The sequence below is a fragment of the Myotis myotis genome, unplaced genomic scaffold (assembly GCF_014108235.1).
Source record: "Myotis myotis isolate mMyoMyo1 unplaced genomic scaffold, mMyoMyo1.p scaffold_m19_p_4, whole genome shotgun sequence".
NCBI lineage: Eukaryota > Metazoa > Chordata > Mammalia > Chiroptera > Vespertilionidae > Myotis > Myotis myotis.
Window position 1 is genome coordinate 84484749 of NW_023416346.1, and position 25989 is coordinate 84510737.

Genomic DNA, 25989 nt, shown 5'->3' on the forward strand with positions numbered 1-25989 from the left:
ACCAGGCATTTTTGAGAACAGTGGCTTTGTAATACAGCTTGATATCTGGTTCTTCTTTCTCAGGATTGCTGTAGCTATTCGGGGTCTTTATTTATTCCAGATGAATTTTTGGAGAGTTCGTTCTAGCTCTGTGAAATATGCCATTGGTATTTTAATGGAGAGTGCACTGAATCTATAGATGTTTTGGGTAGTATGGACATTTTAATGATGTTGATTGTACCAAAACAATGAACACGGTATGTTCTTCCATATGTTTATGTCTTTCTCTATCTCTTTTTTCAGTGTCCTGTAGTTTTCTGAGTACAGGTTTTTTACCACCTTTGTTAAGTTTATTCATAGGTATCTTAATTTTTTTGGTGCAATGGTAAATGGGATTTTTTAAAAATCTCTCTTTCTGTAAGTTCACTCTTGGTGTATAAAAATGCCATAGATTTCTGGGCATTAATCTTGTATCCTGCTACATTGCTGAATTCATTTCTGTTTTGAAAAAAATTTACTTTATTGTTTAAAGTATTAAAAATAGTAATATATATGTCTCCTTTTTTTCTCTCATTGACTTTCCCCCGCCACCCCAACCCCCTGGCACATGCCCTCACCTCACCGCTCCCCGCAGTGTCTTGCATCTATTGGTTATACTTATATGCATGCATACAAGGCTTCGGTTGATCTCTTACCTTCCCACCGGCCCAAACCTCCCCAGCCTTCCCGCTGTATTTTGAAAGTCTGTTCAATGGTTCTCTGCCTCTGTATTTATCTTTTTGTTCATCAGGTTATAATGTTCTTTATTATATATAAATGAGTGAGATCATGTGGTATTTTTTTCACTGACTGGCTTATTTCACTTAGCATAATGCTCTCCAGTTCCATCCATGCTGCAGCAAATGGTAAGAATTCATTTTTTTAAATATATTTTATTGATTTCTTACAGAGAGGAAGGGAGAGGGATAGAGAGTTAGAAACATCGATGAGAGAGAAACATTGATCAGCTGCCTTCTGCACACCCCCAACTGGGGATCTGCCAGCAACCAAGGTACATGCCTTTGACCAGGATTTAACCTGGGACCCCTCAGTCCACAGACCGATGCTCCATCCACTGAGCCAAACCAGCTAGGGCAAGACTTCATTTTTTATAACAGAGTAGTGCTCCATTGTGTAGATGTACCACAGTTTTATAATCCACTCATCTGCTGAGAGGCATTTAGGCTGTTTCAGAATCTTAGCTATTGTAAATTGTGCTGCTATGAAGATAGCGGTGCATATGTCCTTTCTGATCGATGTTTCTGTTTTCTTAGGATATATTCCTAGAAGTGGTATTATTGGGTCAAATGGCAGTCCCATTTTTAAATTTTGAGGAAACTCCATACTGTTTTCCACAATGGTTGCACCAGTCTGCATTCCCACCAACAGTGAAGGAGGGTTCCTTTTTCTCTGCAACCTCTCCAGCACTTGTCCTTTGTTGATTTGTTAATGATAGCCATTATGACAGGTGTGAGGTGATACCTCGCTGTTGTTTTGATTTGCATCTCTCAGATGATTACTGACTTTGAGCATGTTTTCATATGTCTCTTGGCTTTCTGAATGTCTTCCTTTGAAAAGTGTCTGTTTAGATCCTTTGCCCATTTTTTGATTGGATTGTTTATCTTCCTTTTGTTAAGTTGTATGAGTTCCCTGTAAATGTTGGAGATTAAACCCTTATCAGAGATACCATTGGCAAATATGTTCTCCCATACAGTAGGCTTTCTTATTGTTTTGTTGATGGTTTCTTTTGCTGTACAGAAGCTTTTTATTTTGATATAGTCCCATTTTTTAATTTTTCTCCTTAGTCTCTCTTGCCTGAGGATCTGTGTCTGTAAAGATATTGCTACAATATATGTCTGCAATTTTGCTGCCTATGGAGTCTTGTAGGATATTTATGGTTTCCTGTCTTACATTCAAGTCCTTTATCCATTTTTTTTATTTATTTAAATTAAATCTTTATTGTTCAGATTATTACATTTGTTCCTATTTTTCCCCCCATAACTCTCCTCCTCCCAGTTCCCGCCCCACCCTCCGCCCTCACTCCCCACCCACTGTCCTCTTCCATAGGTGCACGATTATTGTCCAGTCTCTTTCCGCATCGCCCACACCCCTTTCCCCCCCAAGAATAGTCAGTCCATTCCCTTTCTATGTCCCTGATTCTATTATGATCACCAGATTATTTATTCACTTGATTCTTAGATTCACTTGTTGATAGATGCATATTTGTTGTTCATAATTTGTATCTTTACCTTTTTCTTCTTCTTCCTCTTCTTAAAGGATACCTTTCAGAATTTCATATAATACTGGTTTGGTGGTGATGAACTCCTTTAGCTTTTCCTTATCTTTGAAGCTCTTTATCTGACCTTCCATTCTGAATGATAGCTTTGCCGGATAAAGTAATCTTGGTTGTAGGTTCTTGGCATTCATCACTTTGAATATTTCTTGCCACTCCCTTCTGGCCTGCAAAGTTTCTGTTGAGAAATCAGCTGACAGTCGTATGGGTATTCCCTTGTATGTTACTGAGTTTCTTTCTCTTGCTGCTTTTAAGATTCTCTCTTTGTCTTTTGCTCTTGGCATTTTAATTATGATGTGTCTTGGTGTGGTCCTCTTTGGATTCCTTTTGTTTGGGGTTCTCTGCGCTTCCTGGACCTGTAAGTCTATTTCTTTCACCAGGTGGGGGAAGTTTTCTGTCATTATTTCTTCAAATAGGTTTTCAATATCTTGCTCTCTCTCATCTTCTGGCACCCCTATAATTCTGATGTTGGTACGCTTGAAGCTGTCCCAGAGGCTCCTTACACTATCTTCATATTTTCGGATTCTTTTTTCATTTTGCTTTTCCAGTTGGGTGTTTTTTGCTTCTTTGTGTTTTGAATCTTTGACTTGATTCTTGCGCTCCTCTGGTCTGCTGTTGGGTGTCTGTATAACATTCTTTATTTCAGTCAGTGTATGCTTAATTTCTAGTTGGTTCTTTATCATAACATCGAGGGTCTCATTAGATTTCTTGAGGATCTCACTACATTTATCGGCGGTCTCACCAGTCTTTTCGAGGGCCTTACTAAGTTTATCGGCAGCTTCTAGACAGTTCTTGAGAGACCTTAAAAGTGTGGTTTTGAGCTCTATATCTTCCATTTCTGACATTTGCGTCCTGTTTCTTTGTCTCCGCATTTTTTTATCTTTTCTTGGTGCACCCCCTAGTGGTCTTTGTGCGCAGTCTTGTAGTTAAGCCTTGATTGTTGTCGGTAATACCAGGGGTGATTTGACCTCCAGGCTAACTGGCTATGAGAGTCAGCTGTGTCTGCAGTGGGAGAGCTTCTGTGCTGGATCTCTAGGGCAGTACTAATCTAGCCTTTGCCTGAGGCTATCCGGCAAATGGTGCTGCGCAGGGCTTGGGCGGGGCGGGTCCCCGGGGATCTACAGGGCGTGCCGGAGCGAGCAGTTATGGCTGCTCTCAGTTCCGTCCCTAGGAGCTCTGCCTCTCAGAGTCCCAGCAACTGCTTCAAACCTCGGAGAGAAAGCTGACTTCGAGTTCTGACTGAAGCCAGACAGTCCTGCTTCTCCCATTTGAGTCTGGGTCCCTAGAGACTCGCCCGGATCTGGAGCTCAGAGTCTGAAACTCCCTCCCGATTGAAAACAACAACCGCGCCCTCCGCCGCCAGCCCGCTCCGCGAGCGCACTCCGCACCTGAGTATTTCACTTCAGCACTGCGCCTCCTCTGAGTCTGGGTATGAAATTCTCTTTCCTCCTAGTTGTAGAATTTCCACTCAACCAGCCTTCTTGTGGTTCTGGATGATGTCTGTTCTATCCTTTAGTTATATCTCTGAAGTGGTTGTTCGAGGCAGCAATCTCCGGCGTTAACCTATGCCGCCATCTTGGTTTCTCCTTTATCCATTTTGAGTTTGTTTTTGTGTACGGTGTAAGTTGGTAATCTAGTTTCATTTTTTTGCATTTATCTGACCAAATTTCCCAGCACCATTTATTAAAAAGACTGTTTTGACTCCATTGTATGCTCTTGCCTCCTTTGTCAAATATTAATCGAGTATAATGGCTTGGGTCAATTTCTGTGTTCTCTATTCTGTTCCATTGGTTTATATATCTATTCCTGTGCCAGTAAGAGACAGTTTTGAGAACTGTGGCTTGGTAATATAGCTTGATGTCTGGTATTGTTATCCCTCCAACTTTGTTCTTCTTTCTCAGTATAGCTGTTGCTATTAGGGGTCTTTTTTTATTCCAGATGAATTTTTGGAGAGTTTTTTCTAGACCTTTGAAATATGCCATTGGTATTTCAATAAGTATTGCATTGAATCTATAGATTGCTTTCGGTAGTATGGACATTTTAATGATGTTGATTCTACCAATCCATGAACAGGGTATGTTCTTCCATTTGTTTATGTCTTCCTCTATCTCTTTTTTTTTAGTGTCCTCTAGTTTTCCAAGTACAGCTCTTTTACATCCATAGTTAAGTTTATTCCTAGGTATCTTAATTTTTTTGGTGCAATGGTAAATGGGATTCTTTTTTTTCATTTCTCTTTCTGTGAGTTCATTATTGCTGTATAAAAAGGCCATAGAGCCGAAACCGGTTTGGCTCAGTGGATAGAGCGTCGGCCTGTGGACTGAAAGGTCCCAGGTTCGATTCTGGTCAAGGGCATGTACCTGGGTTGCGGGCACATCCCCGGTGGGGGATGTGCAGGAGGCGGCTGGTCGGTGTTTCTCTCTCATCAATGTTTCTGACTCTCTATCTCTCTCTCCCTTCCTCTCTGTAAAAAATCAATAAAATATATTTAAAAAAAAAATAAAAATAAAAAGGCCATAGATTTCTTGGCATTAATTTTGTATTCTGTTACATTTCCAAATTCACTTATGAAGTTTAGTAGTTTTTTTTATGGAGTCTTTGGGGTTTTACATGTATAGTATCATGTCATTTGTGAATAAGGACAGTTTTACTTCTTATTTTCCAATTTGGGTGCCTTTTATTTCTTCTCCTTGACTGATCGCTATGGCTAGTACTTCTATTACTATGTCAAATAGGAGTGGTGAAAGTGGGCATCCCTGTGTTGTTCCTGTTCTTAGAGGAAATCGTTTTAGTTTTTGCCCATTGAGTATGATGTGGGCTATAGGTTTGTCATATAAGGCTTTTATTATGTTGAGGTATGATCCTTCTATTCCCACTTTGCTGAGCGTTTTTATCAGAAAAGGGTGCTGGACTTTCTCAAATGCCTTTTCTGCAGCAATCAATATGATTATGTGATTTTTATCTCTCAATGTATTTATGTGATGTATCATGTTTATTGATTTGAAGATATTGTACCAGCCTTGCATCCCTGGAATAAATCCGACTTGGTCATGGTGTATGATCTTGCTGATGTAATGCTGGATCCAGTTTGCAAGAATTTTGTTGAGGATTTTAGCATCTATGTTCATGAGGGATATTGGCCTGTAGTTCTCTTATTTGTGGTGTCTTTATCTGGTTTTAGGATTAGGGTAATGCTGGCTTCATAGAAAGAGCTTGGAAGTTTGCCTTCCATTTGAATTTTTTGGAATAGTCTGAAGAGGATATGTTTTAGTTCTTTGAATTCTTGGTTGAACTCCCCTGTAAAGCCGTCTGGACCAGTGCTTTTGTTTGCTAGAAGATTTTCGATCGCTGTTTCAATATCTTTGGTAGTTATTGGCCTATTCAGGTTTTTTGAACCTTCTTGGTTGAGTTTTGGGAGCTTGTATTTTTCTAAGAATAAGTCTATTTCATCTAGGTTGTCCATTTTGTTAGAATAGAGTTGTTCACAGTATTTTGTCATAATCATTTGTATTTCTGAGGGATTGGTTGTTACTTCACCTCTTTCATTTCTGATTTTGTTTATTTGGGTCCTCTCTCTTTGCTTCTTGGTGAGCCTAACTAGAGGTTCATCCATCTTATTTATCCTTTCAAAGAACCAGCTCTTGGTTTTGTTGATCTTTTGTATTGTTGTGTTTTTTTTTTCGTATCTATGTTGTTTATCTTCACTCTGATCTTTATTATTTCCTTCCTTCTACTTATGCTGGGCTTTTCTTGTTGCTCTCTTTCTGACTCTTTGAGTTGTAGGGTTAGATAAATTATTACTATTGTTTCTTCTTTTTAAAGGCAGGCCTGCAGAGCTATGAACTTCCTTTTCAAGACTGCTTTCACTTTAAAAAAAATTTATTGATTAAGTTATTACATATGTGTCCTTATCCCCACAATACCCCTCATGGCCCCCACTCATTCCCTCAGCCCCCTGTTGTGTTTGTCCACTGGTTAGGCCTATATGCTTGCATATAAGTCCTTTGGTTGATCTCTCCCTCTTACCCCCACCCTCCCCTACCTTTCACTGTCACTGTGTCCCATAGCTTTTGGATTGTTGAGTTTTCATTGTCATTTGTTTCCATGATGCTTTTTATTTCTTCTTTGATCTCTCTGGTAACCCAGTCATTGTTTAATAGCATGATATTTAGCTACCAGATGTTTGATATTTTTATTGTTTTTATTGTAGTTGATTTCTAGTTTTACGCTATTGTGATCTGAGAAGATGCTTGATATGATTTCTATCTTCTTGAACTTGAAGAGACTTTACCTGTGTCCCAATATATGGTTTATCTTTGAAAATGACCCATGTTCACTTGAGAAGAATGTATGTTTCGTGGATTTGGGGTGAAATTTTCTGAAGATGTCTATTAATTCCATCTGATCTGGTGTGTCATTTAGGATTGATATTTCTTTGCTGATTTTTTGTTTAGAGGTTTTTTCCAGTGGTGTTAGTGGGGTATTAAAGTCCCCTACTATGACTGTAGTGCTGTCAATCTCTCCCTTGAGATCCTCCAGAAGTTTTTTTATGTCTTGGGGTGTTCCTGTATTGGGTGTGCATATGTTACCTAGAGTTATATCTCCTTGTTGAATTGCTCCCTTTAGTATTATGAAGTAGCCTTCCTTATCTCTTGTTATGTCCTTCACTTTGAAATCTAATTTGTCTGATATAAGTATTGCTACCTCAGCTTTTTTTTTCATTTCCATTTGCCTGAAAAACCTTTTTTCATCCCTTCACCATCATTCAGTTTCAGTCCTTTTTTCTGAGGTGGGTTTCCTATAGACAGCAAATATATTGGTCATGTTTTCTTATCTACTCAGCTACCCTATGTCTTTTGATTGGGTCATTTAATACATTTACATTTAAAGTTATTATTGATAGGTACTTGTTTGTCACCCTGTGTATTCTTTATGCCTATGATCCTTCTTTGCTTCTTTTTATAGCAGAGCCTTTAGCATTTCTTGCATTGCTGTTTTGGTGGTGACAAACTCCCTTAGTCCTTTTTTGTTTGTGAAGCTCCTGATTTCACCTTCAATTTTGATTGTTCGCCTTGCTGGGTACAGTATTCTTGGATTCAGATGCTTCCATTGCATGAGTTTGTATATTTCATTCCATTCCTTTCTCACCTGATGTGTTTCTCTTGAGAAAGCAGTCACCAGTCTGATGAGAGATCCTTTGTAGGTAACTTTCTGTCTCTCTCTGCTGCTTTTAAGATTCTTACTTTGTCATTGGTATTTGTCAATTTAATTATAATTTTCCTTGGTGTCATTCTTTTTGGGTTCATTTTTTTGGGACTCTGTGAACTTCTTTGACTTGTGTGAGTTTTTTCTTCCCTATATCAGGGAAGCTTTCTGTCATTATTTCTGAAAACTGGTTTCCTATTCCTTGCTCAGTTTCCTTTCCTTTTGTTACCCTTGTTATGCGGATGTTGTTCATTTCGTGTTATGCCAAAGTTCCCTTAGGCTCTCATCTTTTTTTTTTAGTTTTTTTTTTTTCTAGATGCTGCTCTGCTTGGGTATTTTTTCCTACCTTGTCTTCTAGCTCACTGTTATGGTCCTTTTCTTCTTCTAGTCTACTGTTGATGCTTTCTATTGAGTTCTTTATTGCAGTGATGTCTTTTTTCATTTCTTCTTGGTTCTTCTTCATTTACTCTCGGTTCTTACACATATTGTTAAATTTGTCTTCAAACCTTTACAGGGACCTTATGACCATTTCTCTGACATATTGCTTGCCTCCATTTTGTTTACTTTGTTTTCAGGTGATGCCTCCTTTTCTTTTGTATGTGGGATGTTTCTTTGTCTCCCCATGATCTCTCCTTTCTGGACGTCTGGTTATGTAGCTCTCTCTCTCCTTTCTGTGGGCGAAATCTGTCCTTTCCATGAGAAGCTGCAGAGCTCATCTGAGTCCGCATATTCACACTGCTTGAGACCCAGTGTTTGTGGGTTCGCAGCTGGTCTCTGGGTGTTGTGGGTGTAGGGTCCTGAATTCCTTTCTTAAGTCTAATAATTTTTTGATGCAGTCTTTATTTAGGGTTTTCTATGTACAGTATCATGTCATCTGTGAATAATGACAGTTTTATGTCTTCTTTGCAAATTTGGATGCCTTTTATTTCTTCTTCATGTCTAGTTGCTATGGCTAGCACTTCCACTGCCATGTTGCACAGGAGTGGTGAAAGTGGGCATCCCTGTCTTGGTTCTGTTAGTAAGTGAAATGATTTTTGTTTCTGCCCATCAAGTATGATGTTTGCTTTAGGTTTGTCATATAAGGCATATATGATTTGATCTTTGTATTCCCACTTTGCTGAGGGTTTTTACCAAGAATGGGTGTTGGATTTTGTCGAATGTTTTTTCTGTGTCAATTGATATGACTATGTGATTTTTATCTCTCAATTTGTTTATTTGATGTATCATGTTTATTGATTTGTGGATATTGTACCATCTTGCATCCCTGGGAAATCCTACCTGGTCAGGGTGTATGATCTTTCTGATGTAATTCTGGATCCGATTTGCTAGAATTTGTTAAGAGTTTTGCCATCTATTTTCATAAGGGATATTGGCCTATAATTTTTTTCTTTGTGTTGTCTTTATCTGGTTTTGGTTTTAGGGTAATATTGGCTTCATAGAATGAGCTTGGAAGTGTTGCTTCCTCTGGAATTTTTTTGGAATAGTCTGAGGAGGATAGGTATTACTTCTTCTTTGAATGTTTGGTAAAACTCCCCTGTGAAGCTGCCTGGCTCTGGGCTTTTGTTTGCTGGAAGCTTTTTGATGCCTGCTTCAATTTCCACCTTAATTATTGGCCTATTTGTTTTTAGATTCTTCCTGATTGAGTTTTGGTAGATTGTATTTTTCTTGGAATATGTCCATTACCTCTAACTTGTCTACTTTGTTGAAATAGAGTTGATCACAGTATTTTTTTTTTTTTTTACAATCCTTCCTATTTCTGTGAGGTCTGTTGTTATTTCCCCTCCTTCATTTCAGATTTTCTTTATTTGAGTCCTCTCTCTTTGCTTATTAGTGAGCCTGGCTAGAGGTTAGTCAATCTTGTTTATCCTTTGAAAGAACCACCTCTTGGTTTCACTGATCTTTTGTATTGTTTTTTGGTCTCTATGTCATTTATTTCTGCCTTGATCATTATTATCTCCTTCCTTCTGCTGTCTCTGAGCTTTCGTGTTGCTTTTTTTATAAATCTTTAGGTAGTAGAGTTAGATGATTCAATACCATTTTTTTAAATGTAGGCCTCTAGAGCTATAAACTGCCTTCTTAGGACTGCTTTCACTGTGTCCCATAGATTTTGCATTGTTGTGTTTTCATTGTCATTCATTTCCAGGATTTTTAAAATTTCTCCTTTGATCCCTTCAGTAACTCAATCATTGTTTAGTGGCATGCTATTCAGCTTCCAAGTGTTTGAATTTTTTTATTGTTTTTACTGTAGTTTATTTCTAATAGTATGCCATTCTGGACTGAGAAGATGCTTGATATGATTTCAATCTTCTTGAATTTGAAAAGACTCTGCCTGTGACTCAATATGTGGTCTAACTTTGAAAATGTCCCATTTTCACTTGAGAAGAACATATATTCCAAGGCTTTGGGGTGAAATGTTCTGAAAATATCAATTAATTCCTTCTGATCTAGTGAGTCATTTAGGATTGCTGTTTCTTTGCTGATTATTTTTGTCTAGATGATTTATCCAGTGATGTCAGTGAGGTGTTAAAGCTTACTAATATTGTTTGTATTGTTTTTGATCTCTCCCTTGATATCTTCTAGGACTTTTTTATGTATTTGGGTTCTTCTGAATTGGGTACATATATGTTTACCAGGGTTATATACTCTTTCTGTATTGATCCCTTTAGTATTATGAATTGGCCTTCCCTATCTCTTGCTGTGGCCTTCATTTTGATGTCTATTTTGTCAGATATAAGTATTGTTACCCCAGATTTTTTTTCATTTCCATTTGCCTGAAAAATATTTTTCCATCCCTTCATTTTAAGTCTCTGTGAGTCCCTTGTTCTGCGATGGGACTCTTGCAGACAGCATATACTGTAATGGGTCATGTTTCCTTATCCATTCAGCCACTCAATGTCTTTTGATTGGAGCATTTAGTCCATTTATGTTTAAAGTTATTAATGATAGGTACTTGTTTGTAGCTATTTTTATTTTTTGTGCCAGTGTTCCTTCTTCCCTTTTTATTTCTTCTTCTACACCAGTCCCTTTAGCATTCTTACATTTCTGGCTTGTTGGTGATAAACTCCCTTAGCCTTTTTGTCTGTGAAGCTCCTTATTTCCCCTTCAATTTTGAATGATAGCTTTGCTGGATAGAGTATTCTTGGATTCAGTCCCTTGGTTTGCATCACTTTGTAAACTTCCTTCCATTCCTTTCTGTCCTGATGTGTTTCTGTTGAGAAATCATTTGATAATCTAATGGGACATCCCTTGTATGTAACTTTCTCTCTCTTGCAGCCTTTAAGATTCTCTCTTTGTCATGAACGTTTGCCATCATAATATCTCCCATTTTGTTGTTGGTCTTTTCTTTTTTTTTTTTTTAATTGCTTAAAGTATTACAAAGGGTATTACATATGTGTCTCTTTTTTTTCCCCCGCCCTTGACTATCAGGTTACTCTTGTTTGGGACTCTTTGTGCTTCCCACTACATCAGGGAATTTTTCTGACTTTATTTCTTCAAATAGGTTTTCTAATATTTGTTCCTCTTCTTGCCAATCTGGCACCCCTATTATTCATATGTTGCTTCATTTCATGTGGTCCCAAAGCTCCCTTAGGCTCTCGTCCTGTCTTTTAATTTTTTTCTCCAATTGCAGTTCAGTTTGGGTGTGCTTTGCTTCCCTGTCTTCTAATTCACTAATTCGGTCCTCCGCTCCTTCTAGTCTACTGTTGAAACTTTCCATGGTGTTTTTTATTTCAGCTATATCACTCTTTATTCCTTCTTTATTCTTACATAACTTGTTGATTTTTTTATCCATCCGGTTTATGAACTATATGATCCTAATTCTGAATCTTTTTCTGACATATTGCATTCCTCGATTTCACTTACCTGCTTTTCTGGTGATTCATACTTTTCTTTCCTTTGGGGGTTTCTTTGACTCCCTATTTTTGCTCTCACCAAATGATCTAGATGTCAAGTCATGCAGGGGCTGCTCGTCGGGTGGCAACAGCTCCTCATGTGGTGGCTGCTCGTCGGGTGGTCAGGGCAGCAGCTGCTCCTCAGTAAGCAATGGCTCCTCTGGTGGGTGCCACTTGCAGCAGTGGTGGCTCCTCCGAAAGGCAGGGGCAGGCTGCTCACGTAGTTGCTGCTCCTTGGATGTGGGTGGGCTGCTCGTGGGGTTGCTGCTCCTTGATAGGGGAGGGCTGCTCATTGAGCTGTTGCTCCTCAGATAAGGGAGGGCTGCTCACACGACAGCTTCTCCTTAGGCAGGATGGGCTGCTTGTGAAGATTCTACTCCCCTGACATGGGTAAGTTGCTTGCAGGGCTGTTGCTCCTTGTACAGGGGTGGGCTACTCGCGCAGCTGCTGCCCCTCGGATGGGTGCCGGCTCTTCACAGGGCTGCTGCTCCTCAAATGGGTGTGTGCTCTTCATGTGGCTTTTGCTCCTGGGATGGGGGTGGGCTTCTCGTGTGGCTGCTGCTCCTCATATGGGTGCTGGTTTCTTGTGCAGCTATTGCTCCTCATATGGGGAGCAGCTGCTTGCACAGCTGGTGCCCCTTGGACAGGGGTGGGCTGTTCAGCTGTTGGCTCCACTGCTTTTCCTCAGATGGGAGTGGGCTGTTCATGAGGCTACTGCTCCTTGGACAGGGGTGGGCTGCACGTGAGGTTCCTGCTCCTCTAATGGGGGGTGGGCCACTTGCACAGCTGCTGCTCCTCCAATGGGGGTGGGCTGCTGGTGGGGCTGCTGCTCCTCAGAGGGGGCTAGGCTGCTCATGTGGCTGCTGCTCCTCCAATGAGTGTGGGCTGCATGTGGCTGCTGCTCCTTGGATGGGGGGTGGGATGCTCGTGTGGCTGCTGCTCCTCGGGCAGGGGCTGGCTGTGTGGGGTTGCCACTCCTCAGACTGGTGTGGGCTGCGCATGAGGCTGCTGCTCCTCAGATGAGGGGCGGGCTGCTTGCACAGCTGTTGCTCCTCAGATGGGGGCAGGCAGCTCATGCATCTGCTGCTCCTCTGATGGAGGCAAGCTATTTGTGGGGCTGCTGCTCCTTGGACGGGGGGATGGGGGGTTCCATGCGGCTGCTGCTCCACAGACAGGTGTGGGCCATGTGCAACTTCTGCTCCTTGGATGGTGGAAGGCTCTGTGGGGCTGTCGATCCTTGGACATGGAGGGCCTCATGAGGCTGCCACTCCTCAGACTGGGGCAAGTTGCTCTCGGGGCTGCTGCTTGTGTGGTCGCGGTGCCCTGGGCTAAAGCATTGGGCCGGCCAGGGGGTAGTGTGCTTTGGAACTCACAGGAGCCCATGCCTAGTGTGGCTGGAGTCTCAGTGACTCTGGGACCACAGCCAAGGTATCAGGTCCCTGGCAGGGGTGGCTGTACAGTCCAGGGTGTTATCTGAGGGCACCCTGAGTGGAGATAAGGTTGGGCTCCCAATCACAGCAGCTCTTCCCTTCAAAAAGGCATGGCCCTTGCAGAAGAGCCGGCCACTCTGGAACTATTTGCAATGGTAGCAGAGGCTGCCTGGTTAGGTGAGCCTGGTCAGCCTGCCCTCGAAGGTCGTACAGGATCTAACTGTGACACACACACACACACACACACACACACACACACGCACACACACACACACCATGTCCACACACTCCTCTTTTGCTCCCACACTCACTCATGCTCTCTCCCTCACTGCCACCTTCTTCCTGCCTCTGTAGTTTGATCTGGAGTGTTATTGACCTCTTTGTGGATAGAGTCTCCTCTCCAGGTTTCTGGTTATGTGGCTTGTTCTCTACCACATTGGCCAAACAGGATAAAATTCACTTCGACAAGACACGACACAAAGGGAACAAAACACCAATGTATTCATGACACCAATAACCCCATTATAAGTGACCACCAGAGAAAAGAGACTTAAGAGAGAGAAAAGAGATTTAAGGGAGAGAAAATGATGTAAAGGAGAGAAAAAATGGTATGAGAGAAAAGGAAAAGAAGAACAAGGAAGAAAAAGAAAACAAAATTATATATATGTATACACACACACACACACACATATATATATATATACACACACACTAGGGGCCCGGTGCACAAATTCGTGCACTGGGGGGGGGGTGTCCCTCAGCCCAGCCTGCCCCCTCTCACATACTTGGAGCCCTCAGGGGATGTCCTAGTGACAACTTAGGCCCGCTCCCTACTCCCCTTGGGGAGTGGGCCTAAGCCGCAGTCTGGCCTCCCTTTGTGGGAGGTAACTGGGCTGATCAGGGGAAGGCACCAGCCCCATCACTCCACTGCCATAGCCACTGCCAGTCACAGCAGTCAGCAAGGTTTTTTCATCAACACGGACTCCAGTCCCTTCACCATGAAAAAATGACAACTTTCTTTAGGCATTTTCAAGATTTGTCTTTCATATAATCATAATTTCTTTATTATTTTTTTTATCCTCACCTGAGGATATGTTTCCATTGATTTTTAGAGAATGTGGAAGAGAAAGGTAAAGACAGAGAGAAACATCAAAGTGAAAGGAACACTTTGATTGGTTGCCTCCTACATGAGCCCTGACCTGGGCCCCGGCCAGAGAGGAACCTGCAACCTAGGTACATGCCCTTGGTCAGAATTGAACTCAGACCCTGCCATCGGCAGGCCAAGGCATTATTCACTGAACCAAAGTGGCTAGGGCAGGATATGACATTTCTTAGCCCTCCAGCAGTGGACCTTTGTTTTTTTCACCAGGAGTGTGGTGAAAAACCCTAGATCACCGTTTTGGATTCTTATTACCCAAGCTACTAAGAATATTACCAGTGGCATACAGGGAGCTTAGCCAATGAGCGGTCAGAAAAGGTGTTTCCTCTGTAGTTCACACCAATCGCCGGCTTGCTTCCCCCCCCACCCCCCGCCCGGCCTGACACCTCTGACCCAGGCTTCAGGCCTTGGTAGGGGACCCCCATTTCCCCCCAATCACCAGCTCTGCCTTTGCCCAGGCCTGACGCCTCAGCCAGAGGCATAATCCCCATCACCCTCCTATCACAGGATTGTCCCCTTGCCCACACATGACGCCTCTGCCAGAGGTGTCAGGCCTGGGCAGGGGACCCCCATCTCCCCCCGATCACTGGCTCTGCCCTTGCCCCAGCCTGATGCCTCTGGCCCAGGAGTCAGGCCTGGGCAGGGGACCCCCATCTCCCTCTGATCACTGGCTCATCTCTCTGCCCCCAAACCCCTCCGATTGCCGGCTCCGCCCCCTGCCCAGGCCTTACGCCTCTGGCCCAGGATTCAGGCCTGGGCAAGGGACCCCCATAACCCCCCGATCACCGGCTCCACCCTCCACCCAAGCCTAATGCCTCTGGCCCAGGCGTCAGGCCTGGGCAGGGGACCCCCAGACCCTTCTGATTGCCAGATCCATCCCCCTCCCAGGCCTGATGTCTCAGCCAGAGGCATCGACCTCCATCACCCTCTGATGGCTGGATCTGCCCCTTGCCCAGGCCTGACGCTCTGCCAGAGGTGTCAGGCCTGGGCAGGGGACCCTCATCTCTCCCTGATCACCAGCTTCTGGGTGGCTTCTAAGGCTTCTGGGGCTGGCCTGCGGCCCAGGATGTCAGCTCATGCTGGCAGCTGCGCTGTCCCACCCTGCCTGCAGTATGCAAATTAGCCTCCATCTTTGTTGGCGGTTAATTTGCATATTGTGCTGATTAGCTGATGGGAGGCGTAGTGAAGGTATGGTCAATTACCATGTTTGTCTATTATTAGATAGGATATGGACAAAACCCCAGAGAACAAACAGATAAACCAAAGCACACAAACACCAAATACCCAGTAAAGAGGGTGGGGGCAGAATCTTATATACAGAAAGTAAGGTTAAGGAATTGGATGAATATTCGGAGGATCTCAGTTCAGTACAGAGGAAGTAGAAAAAGGATGAGTGGATAAGAAGAAAGAAAAAGAGAAGAAAATAATAATAATAATTAATTTTAAAAAGTAGGACAAAAAAAGAATGATGAAAAAAAGAATGTGAAAAGAAATAGAAAATAAAGAAACAAATAAAAAAAGAAAAATAAAGAAAAGAGAGATAAAAAAATAATAATACAATAAAATAAAAATGAGGGCTGGTTTGAGATCCCACTCTTCTGTACTGTCCGCCATTTCTCAGATTCCTGTTGCTGGGACTCAAGGCTTCTCTTTAGGCCAGTCCTTGTGGGCTCTCAGGGACTATTAAGATTGTTTTTGTATCCTTTGTACCACTTGGGGTGTAGTCTGGGTGTGGCTGTATTGGTTGCCTGGAAACTGCTGGGAGAAAATGGCTGCCTAGGTCCGGCACATCAGGTATGACTTCGCACCAGACTCATGGCCACCTTTTCCCGACCTTCTCCTCTCCCTGGCCTCTCCCCAGACTCCACAAGTCCTCACCTCCACCTGCACCTCAGCCATGGGTGAGTGTCTGTATTTGAAAGGTCCTATGAACTAGGTTCAGTGAACAAAGCAAAGACCAAAAAGAGGGGAAAGAGCTGTGCCACTGTGAGCACCTCCCTCCCCTTGTACAGGGCGCCTGGGCAGCCATCCAGGCTGCCCCCTCTGGGTTCAATCTCTCTGTTGTGGACCCAGATCTAGAATCCCCTGCAGCCAGCAGTCCTGCGGACCTCCTTTCCACAATCAGAAGCTACACCTGTCCCAAGGGATGCGACCTCAGTGCTGTGCGGTTTCCCTCTGACCCTCTGGGCTCAGAGATCTCACACTTCTCTCCAGCCCAGATCCCTGATTTTACTGTTCTTCAGGTGTCTTCTGCCCTTCCCGGCTGTGAATTGTCTCACAAGCTGTGTCTACTTTGTCAATTCGGGTTGGATGTTATTCGGTTTAGTTGCTCATTCTATCTGCTCCGGGACAAGGCTCAGAACATGTCTGTCTATTCCGCTGCCATTTTGTCTCCCCTTACCTCAATTGTATTTCTATATACTAAAAATCTACACTAGGAAAATGTAATTTAAAATACAATACAAGTTATAATTTCTCCAAAGAAAATGAAATAGCTATACACGCAGCAAACCAATTTAGAAGTTATATGCTGAAAACAATAAAATGCCAATGAAAGAAATAAAAGAATACCTAAATAAATGGAGAGACATACCATATCCATGGATTTAAATACAGAGTAATGATATCAATTTTCCTCAAATTGATATATAGATTTAACACACTTTTAATCAAAATACCAGTGGGTTTTTTTATAGTTACAGACAAGCTTATTCTAAAATTTATATAGAAAAATCACTGTGTCTAGAATTGTTAGAACAATCTTGAAAAAGAATAACAAAGTGGGAAGGATCACTCTACCCAATATTAAGGCTTACTATATAGCAATAGTAATCAAGGCAGTGTGGTATTGACAATGGGGTGGACACACAGATCATTCAAACAGAATAGGGAAACCAGAAATAAATAGACCTACATCAATATGTCTAACTGATTTTTTGAAGCAACAATAAACATTTTACAATTTTTGAGTGTTAGGAATTTGGTAGTGGTTTAGTTAGGTGGATCTGGCTCAGTTTCTTTTCTAAAAAAAACTGAATTTATTGGGGTGACATTTGTTCACAAAACTATACAGGTTTAAAGTGTACAACACAATAAAACATCATCTGCACACTGCCTTGTGCACCTGCCCCTATTTTCCCCTCCTTTTCCCACCTCAACCTTCCCTTACCCCCCTTTCCCTCTGGCTATCACCCTACTATTGTTTTTGTCTATGTGTTATTTATGTATGTTTTTAAGATAATCCCTTCACCTTCTTTCATCCCACCTCCCCATCACCCTCCCTTCTGATAGCTGTCATGAGGTTGCATGGATGATGGTTGCTCCATAGGGCTTGTGGAGTGTTCTCACCACATGACTGGTGGATTTCCCAAAGAAAGTGATTTAGGAGAGATCAAGGGAAGTCTTCAGTATCTTAATGAACTAACCTCTCAGAAGTCACTTATTGTCACTTCCACAATCTCTTGTTGGTTGTTCAGGTCATGGGAAGGGAATGAATGCCTGGAGGTGAGGATCACTGGGGCCTATTTTGGAGGCTGACTACCACATAGAGCAATTCATATATTTGTTTTGAGACTTTTGTGGAGAATATGTTGGAAAAAGGAAGCATTACAAGTCTTAATCCAGTTAAGCTTTACTGATAAATACAAAAAAGCACTATTAAAGCAAATCCTATGCTGGTTTGTAGCAAATTATCTGTATTGAGGAATTTTAATCATCATAATGATGTAATAATAAAAAAATTTAAATTAATATGTAGTAGTATGAGGATTTAACTTGGTGAAAAGTAATATATTAATGTTTGGATATGAGAATATTGCAGAAATAAATTAACTTTCTCATTTGTTACTGTGTTGCATATGCTATGGAAAGCATCTGCTTTTGGAAAAGTGGCTCTAAACAATTTTTTCCTTTTAAAAAATATCCCAAATGCCCAAATTCTGATTTATTTTAGGCTTTGGATCATACATCTTAACCCAGGGCCTTTGGGCATCTCATCTGCTTATTTGCAAACAGATGTATACAATGAGTGAGGTCAAAGTTGCAGTTCCAGTCAGAAATTCTGTGTCAAACAGCATCCATAGGGAACAAAGTAAAGATAAATACTGTGAAAGATGCCTGCAGCGGTGGCAGCCAGAAACATCTATTTCAGGAGACACCACTTGCAGACCCAATACACAAAACACAGGGATCATGAGTGCTCTTTAGCCAGTGACTTGCTGACTCCTCAACCCACAGAGTACAGTGACTGTCGATCACAACTGAGTGCAAACATGAGAGGATAATAGTGATCATCTGGAAGAACACTCACATCAAAACACCTGTTGATGTCTTCTGATGTCATAGTATAAATGTCACATGATCCCTGGGCTTTGTCTTCAGTGTTGCAGCCCTTTCTAGCCTTTTCCAGGATCCACTGCATGATGTCTACACTGCCAATCTCAAGAGGTTAGGGCAGGCCCTGTGATATAATTCTTTACATAGGTACAAAGCCAATTCACTGGAGAAAGGAGAAACTTTTCAACAAATAGTAATGGAACAACTGGACACTTACTGGTAAAAACAACAACACAAAATCATGACCTAAATCTCACAAACTAATACGAAAATGAACATGAAATGGATCGCATACTTAAAATCTAAATGTAAAACACAATTCTGTAAAACTTAAAGAAAAAAGAAAAGAAAAAAGGTTCTGGATCTAGAACAAGACAAAGTGTTCTTAGGCTTGCACCATAGAAAGAAAATTGATAAATTGTATCTAGAATATGTAAAGAACTCTCAATACTCAACAGTAAAAACAAACAACAAGCAATCTAATTAGAAAATGATAAGACATGAAGAGACATTTCATCAAAGAGGATATTTGGATGGCAAATAAGCACATGAAAAGTTGTTCAGCATTATTAGCCATTAGGGTAATGCAAATTAAAACCATAATAATATATCACTACACACCTCTAAAGAATGACTAAAATGAAAATAATAGTGATAACACCAAAAGCTGATGAGGTTGCAGAAAAACTGTATCCCTCATACTTTGCTGATGGGAATGTAAAACAAAACATAATTCTAGAAAACAATTTGGCAGTTTGTTGTAAAACTAAACATGCAACTACCATGTAACCCAGCAATTGAATTCCTGGGCATTTATTGCAGAAAAATGAAAACCCTTATGTTTATAAAATCCTATACACAGATGTTCATAGCAGATTTATTCATAATATACATAACCTAGAAAAATCTATATACCCTTCAATGGGCAAATGGTTAAACATATATACCAAGTAACACTACTGAACAATTAAATGGAACAAAATATTAATAAACATAACCCCTTAAATGACTCTATAGGGAATTATGCTGAATGAGAAAAACTAACTCTGCAAGGTTACATACTGTATGATTGCATTTATGGAGAATTTTTGAAATGACAAAATTATAGAGATGGAAGCCAGATTATTGGTTTCTGGGGAGTAGGTATGGGAGAGGGGGTTGAAGGAAGATGGTTATAAAAGGGCAACATGAGAACTCCTTATGGTGATGAAACTGGATCCTAACTGTGATGTTGCATACATTAAATTATACATGTGTTAAAATTTGCATAGAACTAAACCCTCACATACACACAAGCATAAGTAAAACAGGAAATTTAAATAAGGTCAGTGGATTGTTTCAATACTAATATCCAGGTATAGTATTGTACTACTAGATGCCTGGCACGAGAAATTCGTGTGGTCCCTCGGCCTGGCCTGTGATCAGGGCCATCTTACCTGGCTGCCTGCAGCTGGCCCCACCTCCTGCTGCCACCCACCCCCAGTTCCTTGTTCACCATTGGGTGATTGGAGCCTGCTGGCTGGGGGTGGAACCGAGAGGTTGGCTGTTCCGCCTACTCTCTTGTCCCGCCCCTGCCGCAGGTTGCCCTCTGTGTGTGGGACAACTGGTGGGGCAGGGGCCTTGGCCTGGCACCACTTGCAACCCCCCGACTCACCCATGATTCCCTATTCACCATTGGGTGATAGAGCCTGCCGCCCGGGGAAAGGGCCCAAGAGGTAGTCAGTGCACCTCATAGTGACTGCTCAAGCAGTCGTTCTGGTCATTCCGCCATTAGGGTCAATTTGCATATTACCCTTTTATTATATAGGACTAGAGGCCCTGTGCTCAAAAATTTGTGCACTGGCGGGGGGTTGTCCCTCAGCCCCACTTGTGCCCTCTCACAGTCTGGGACCCTTCGGGGGATAAGAACCTGCTGGCATAGGCCTGCTTCCGGGTGGCAGAGGGCAGGCCCAATCCCTAGGTGCCTTCCCCACAGCCCCTGGTCGGGCTCAGAGCAGGGCCGATTGGGGAGTTGGGGTGCCACCTCCTGTCACACACAGAGCTGGCCAATCAGGGGGTTGGGGAGCTGTCCACTGTCAGGAACAGAGCAGGGCTGATGGGGGGTGTTGAGGCGCAGCCTCCTGTCATGCTCAGGGCAGGGCCAATCAGGAAGTTGTGGTGCCCCCACTCTGTCCCTCACAGAGCAGGGCCGATGGGGGTGGGGGGTTTGGGCACCGCCTCCTATAACTCACAGAGCAGGACCAATCAGAGGGTTGTGGCGCTGCCCCCTGTCACACACAGAGCAGGGCCGATCAGGGGGTTAGGGAGCTCCCCCCTGTCATGCACATATAAGGGCCGATCCGGGAGTTGGGGTGCCACGCTCTGTCACCCACAGAGCAGGGCCTATCTGGGGGTTGTGGCTCTGCCCCCATGATGCTGCTCCAGGGGCCAGGGGCTGGGAGGCCTCGCAGCTCCACTTATCCCGGGGCTGGGAGGCCTTGTGGCTTTGCTGATCCCAGGCCCGGGAGGCCTCTCCGCTCCACTGATCCCGGGGCCTGGAGGCCTCATGGATCCATTGATCCCAGGGCGGGAGGCCTCACGGCTCCGCTGAACCCGGGCCCCGGAGGCCTTGCAGCTTTGCTGATCCCAGGGCCAGGAGGCCTCTCGGCTCTGCTGATTCTGGGGCCGGGATGCCTCTCAGCTCTGCTGATGCCAGGCCGGGAGGTCTGCTGCTCTGCTGATCCTGGGGCGGTGAGGCCTCGCTGCTCTGCTTTTTTTGGGCTGTTTGGCTTCGCTCCAATGTTTGGAGCCTGCGTATGCAAATTAACCACCATCTTTTAGTTTCTATAATTGAAACATTGTATCTTTTGGAGCCGTTGCTTCAGGAGCTCAGAGTTGGGCGGCAGCAGGCAGGGAACCTTGGCTTCCTCCATCACTGAGGCAACCAAGCCTCCTGTTCGCTTAAGCTGCCTGGCTGCAGGCCGCCATCTTGGTTGGCAGTTAATTTGCACATTGCCCTGATTAGCCAATGGGAAGTGTGTCAGAGGTACGGTTAATTACCATGTTTGTCTATTATTAGATAGGATAGTTACACAAGTTGTTACCATTGGGGAAGCTGAGTAACAGATACACAGGATCTCTCTGTATTATTTCTTATAAATGTATGTGAATCAAAAATTATCTTAAAACTTTTTATTTAAAAAATATGATATTTTTTGGTGTTCACAGCCACCTTTGCTCTCCAATGCCTGTGCTACCTCCAGCTCACTGAGCTCCAGCCAAAGGAGAGGGGAGGTAAGTAAAGAGGCCTCTATACAATAGCTCATACAAAGCAGACTGCCTGCAAATCGACTGGGGGTAAAGCACCAAGGAAGCAACTGGCTACCAAAGCCACTTGAAAGAGTGCACCCTCTATTGGAGGGGTGAAGAAACCTCATCGTTACAGGCCTGGTACCATGGAACTTTGTGAAATTAGACATTATCAGAAGTCACTGAGCTTCTGATTCTCAAACTTCCCTTCCAGTGTCTGGTGCAAGAAATTGCTCAGGACTTCAACACAGACCTGTGGTCCAAAGTGCAGCGACTTGTGCTTTGCAGGAGGCCAGTGAGGCCTATCAGGTTGGCTTTTTTGAAGACACCAACCTGTGTGCTATCCATGCCAAACGTGTAACAATTATGCCAAAAGACATCCAGCTAGCACGCTGCATTTGTGGAGAATGTGTTTAAGAATCCACTATGGTGGAAAATATTTTATTCTTTTAAAAAAATTTCTCTTCTTCTTGTTATTGGTAGTTCTGAATGTTAGGTTTCCCCACCTCCATGGGGTCAAAAGGTGCTTAAGTATATGATTTCAAGTTGAAAATAGGGAACAGAAATCAGGTATTGGCAGTTTTTCCATTTTCATTTGTGTGTGAATTTTTTTTTTAAATATAAATTTGGGGACATGAAGCATTAATGCAAGTCAAATGTTTCAGTGAATAAGTTTGAGCAGTTCAACTTTACAAAAATATAAATAAACCTGTTAAAATTTTCTGGACAATGCCAGCATTTGGATTTTTTTAAAACAAGTAAATTTCTTATTGATGGTGACTAAATGGTGTTTGTAGCATTTTTATCATACAGTAGATTCCATCCTTTCACTATACTTTTCTAACTTAGTTGTCCTACATGCAAGTACATGTTTTTAATGTTGTCTGTCTTTTGTGCTGTTCCTGTAAGTTTTCTACTAAAATAAATTAAATTATAAAAAAATATATTTTTCAAATAATGTATTACTCTAATATTTTTCATTTTCACTTTTATTCTGTTAACCATGTGAAACATACTTATTCTGTATATCATAATTCCATTATATGGATTTCATAGGGGTGTAATCCTGTTGTTTGTTATTTTTGCCAAGTTTCACTCATAGTTCCTAGTGCGTTTTATTTCTTTGAGTTGTGAGCTCAGTTTTATAAGATTTTTTGTTTGCTTGCTTGTTTGTTTGTTGTAGTTCTCTATGGCTAGGTTGAAGCTTCATCCTTCCAGAGATAATCTACCTTTGCTTCTGCTAAGCACCCTAGGGCACTACCAAGCTGGGAACACTTTTTTTTGGTTGTAGATTTTCTGGACACACAAATAGTATGAATTTGAGTCATAACTCTTTGTGGTTATGAATTCTTAACAGCGACCTTACCTACTATTGTATACATACTAATGCTAAAGCTGAAACAGCTATGTTTGCTTGTTTTCTCATTTTATTTTCAAGTGGAATTTTTTCCTAGTCTATACTTTGCTAAGGGTGTGGTCTTTTGAGGATTCTTTTTTTTTAATATATATTTTTTATTGATTTTTTACAGAGAGGAAGGGAGAGGGATAGAGAGTTAGAGACGTCGATGAGAGAGAAACATTGATCAGCTGCCTCCTGCACACCTCCCACTGGGGATGTGCCCGCAACCAAGGTACATGCCCTTGACTGGAATTGAACCTAGGACCTCTCAATCTGCAGGCCGACGCTCTATCCACTGAGCCAAAACAGTAAGGGCTGGGGATTCTTATTTTTGTTTGTGATCGTCTTAATTCCTATTCCTCCTTTTACAAAGTCTGAAGGCCTTGTCTACTACATTTATATGTCCATTAAAGTGCAAGATATCATTAACAAATAAAAAGACAAGTCACTGAGTGAGTAAAGGTTTTTGTATTACATATATACAACAAAAGATTTGTGTAATATTTCAAACCAATAAGAAAAAGGAAGATAACCTGAAAGAGAAATGAAGATATTCAAATGACCAGTAAACATATAAACATATACTCAACTTTATTAATCATCAGGTAAATGTGAATTAAAATCAAAATGTGATAGTCCTACCTCTTAGATTGGCAAAAATATAAAAAATAATAAAATTAAGTGTTGACAATTATAAAATTAAATAGGGCAATTATAACTCTTATACACTGCTAGTGGGAGGGTAAATTTGTACAAAGTGTATAACACTTTGGAAAACTGTTTGTCAGTGTCTGCTAAAGCTCAGTATATACATATCTTAACATCTAGCAGTTCCACTTCTAGATATATGCCCAATAGATTATATATATATATATATATATATATATATATATATATATATAAAATTATATATATATATATAGTCATCAATAGATATAATAAGACAAAAATACAATGCTTATAGCAGCATTATAGCAGCACTATTGGAATAACCAAAAACTGGAAATAATCCAACTGTACATCAACAGAAGAAAGCAGAGATTTTATTATTAGGACATAAGAGTGCTAAGCAGCAATGAAAATGAATGAATTATTGCTATACACCACAACACGATGGATGGATCTCACAAACACAGTATTAGGTGAAAGGGGCCAGACATAAAAGAGTACATACTATATGACTTCATTCTATAAAGTTCTCAAACAGAAAAAAAATAATCTATGATGTTAGAATTTAGAATAGAGTTTGGAAGACAGTGACCAGGAACAGGATATAGGTGGGGGATTTCAGAGTAATGTTCTGTTTCTTGGTCTGGTTGTGCTCACTTTAAGTAAATTTATTAAGTCATACACTTAAGATATTAACTATGTACTTTTCTGTTTATGATATACTTCAATAAAATTTTGCTTTAAAAATTGAATTGAAAAATAGAAAACGAATGTGCTCAGGATTGGATATGGAAAAATAAGTCATGAGAGGACATTGGTATTTTAGCAATAAATTATGTGTTGTTTTTTATTTTGTTAATGTGTTACTTAAAAATTAGTTAATTGGCCGTAACTGGTTTGGCTCAGTGGATAGAGCGTCGGCCTGCAGACTGAAAGGTCCTGGGTTCGATTCCGGTCAGGGGCATGTACCATGGTTGCGGGCACATCTCCAGTAGGGAGTGTGCAGGAGGCAGCTGGTCGGTGTTTCTCTCTCATTGATGTTTCTAACTCTATCTCTCTCCCTTCCCCTCTGTAAAAAATCAATAAAATATATTTTTTAAAAAAATTAGGGCACTTGAAACTAAGGAGAAAATGAACAAATGGGACTACATCAAAATAAAAAGCTCCTGCACAGCAAAAGAAACCATCAACAAAACAACAAGAAAGCCCACTGTGTGGGAAAACATATTTGCCAATGTCATATCTGATAAGGGCCTAATCTCCAAAATTTATAGGGAACTCATACAACTCAACAAAAGAAAGATAAACAATCCAATCAAAAAATGGGCAAAGGATCTAAATAGACACCTTTCAAAAGAGGACATTCAAAAAGCCAAGAGACATATGAAAACATGCTCAAAGTCACTAATCATCCGAGAGATGCAAATCAAAACAACAATGAGGTACCATCTCACACCTGTCAGGCTGGCTATCATCAACAAATCGACAAATGACAAGTGCTGGAGAGGATGTGGAGAAAAAGGAACACTCGTGCACTGCTGGTGGGAATGCAGACTGGTGCAGCCACTATGGAAGACAGTATGGAGTTTCCTCAAAAAGTTAAAAATGGAGCTCCCATTTGACCCAGTGATCCCACTCCTAGGACTATATCCCATGAAACCAGAAACACCAATCAGAAAGGATATATGCACCCATATGTTCATAGCAGCACAATTCACCACAGCTAAGATCTGGAAACAGCCTAAGTGCCCATCAGTAGATGAATGGATTAGAAAACTGTGGTACATCTACACGGTGGAATACTCTGCTGTTGTAAAAAAGAAGGAACTCTTACCATTTGCAACGGCATGGATGGAACTGGAGAGCATTATGCTAAGTGAAATAAGCCAGTCAATGAAGGAAAAATACCACATGATCTCATTCATTCATGGATAATAAAGACCATTATAAACTTTTGAACAATAATAGATACAGAGGCAGAGCTGCCTCAAACATATTGTCAAACTGCAGCGGGAAGGCCGGGGAGGTTTGGGGGGCAAGAGGGCGGGGGGTAAGAGATCAAATGAAGGACTTGTATGCATGCATATAAGCATAACCAATGGACATAAGACACTGGGGTGTAGGGGAGGCCAGGGGATTGTCAAGGGCGGGGGAAAAAAGGAGACATATGTAATACTCTTTGTAATACTTTAAGCAATAAAACAATAAAAAAAAAGAATTAAGGAACTGCAAAAAAATTAGTTAATTGTTTAATAGCTTAAAATATAAATAATATTAAAAGTAAATCCAAAAGACAAAACTGCATA

At 41.6% G+C, this 25989-nt stretch overlaps 1 pseudogene; it reads left to right on the forward strand.

The window, feature by feature from the left end:
- Positions 1-12943: 12943 nt before the first annotated feature.
- Positions 12944-22032, forward strand: LOC118653507 (annotated as a pseudogene).
- Positions 22033-25989: the final 3957 nt, after the last annotated feature.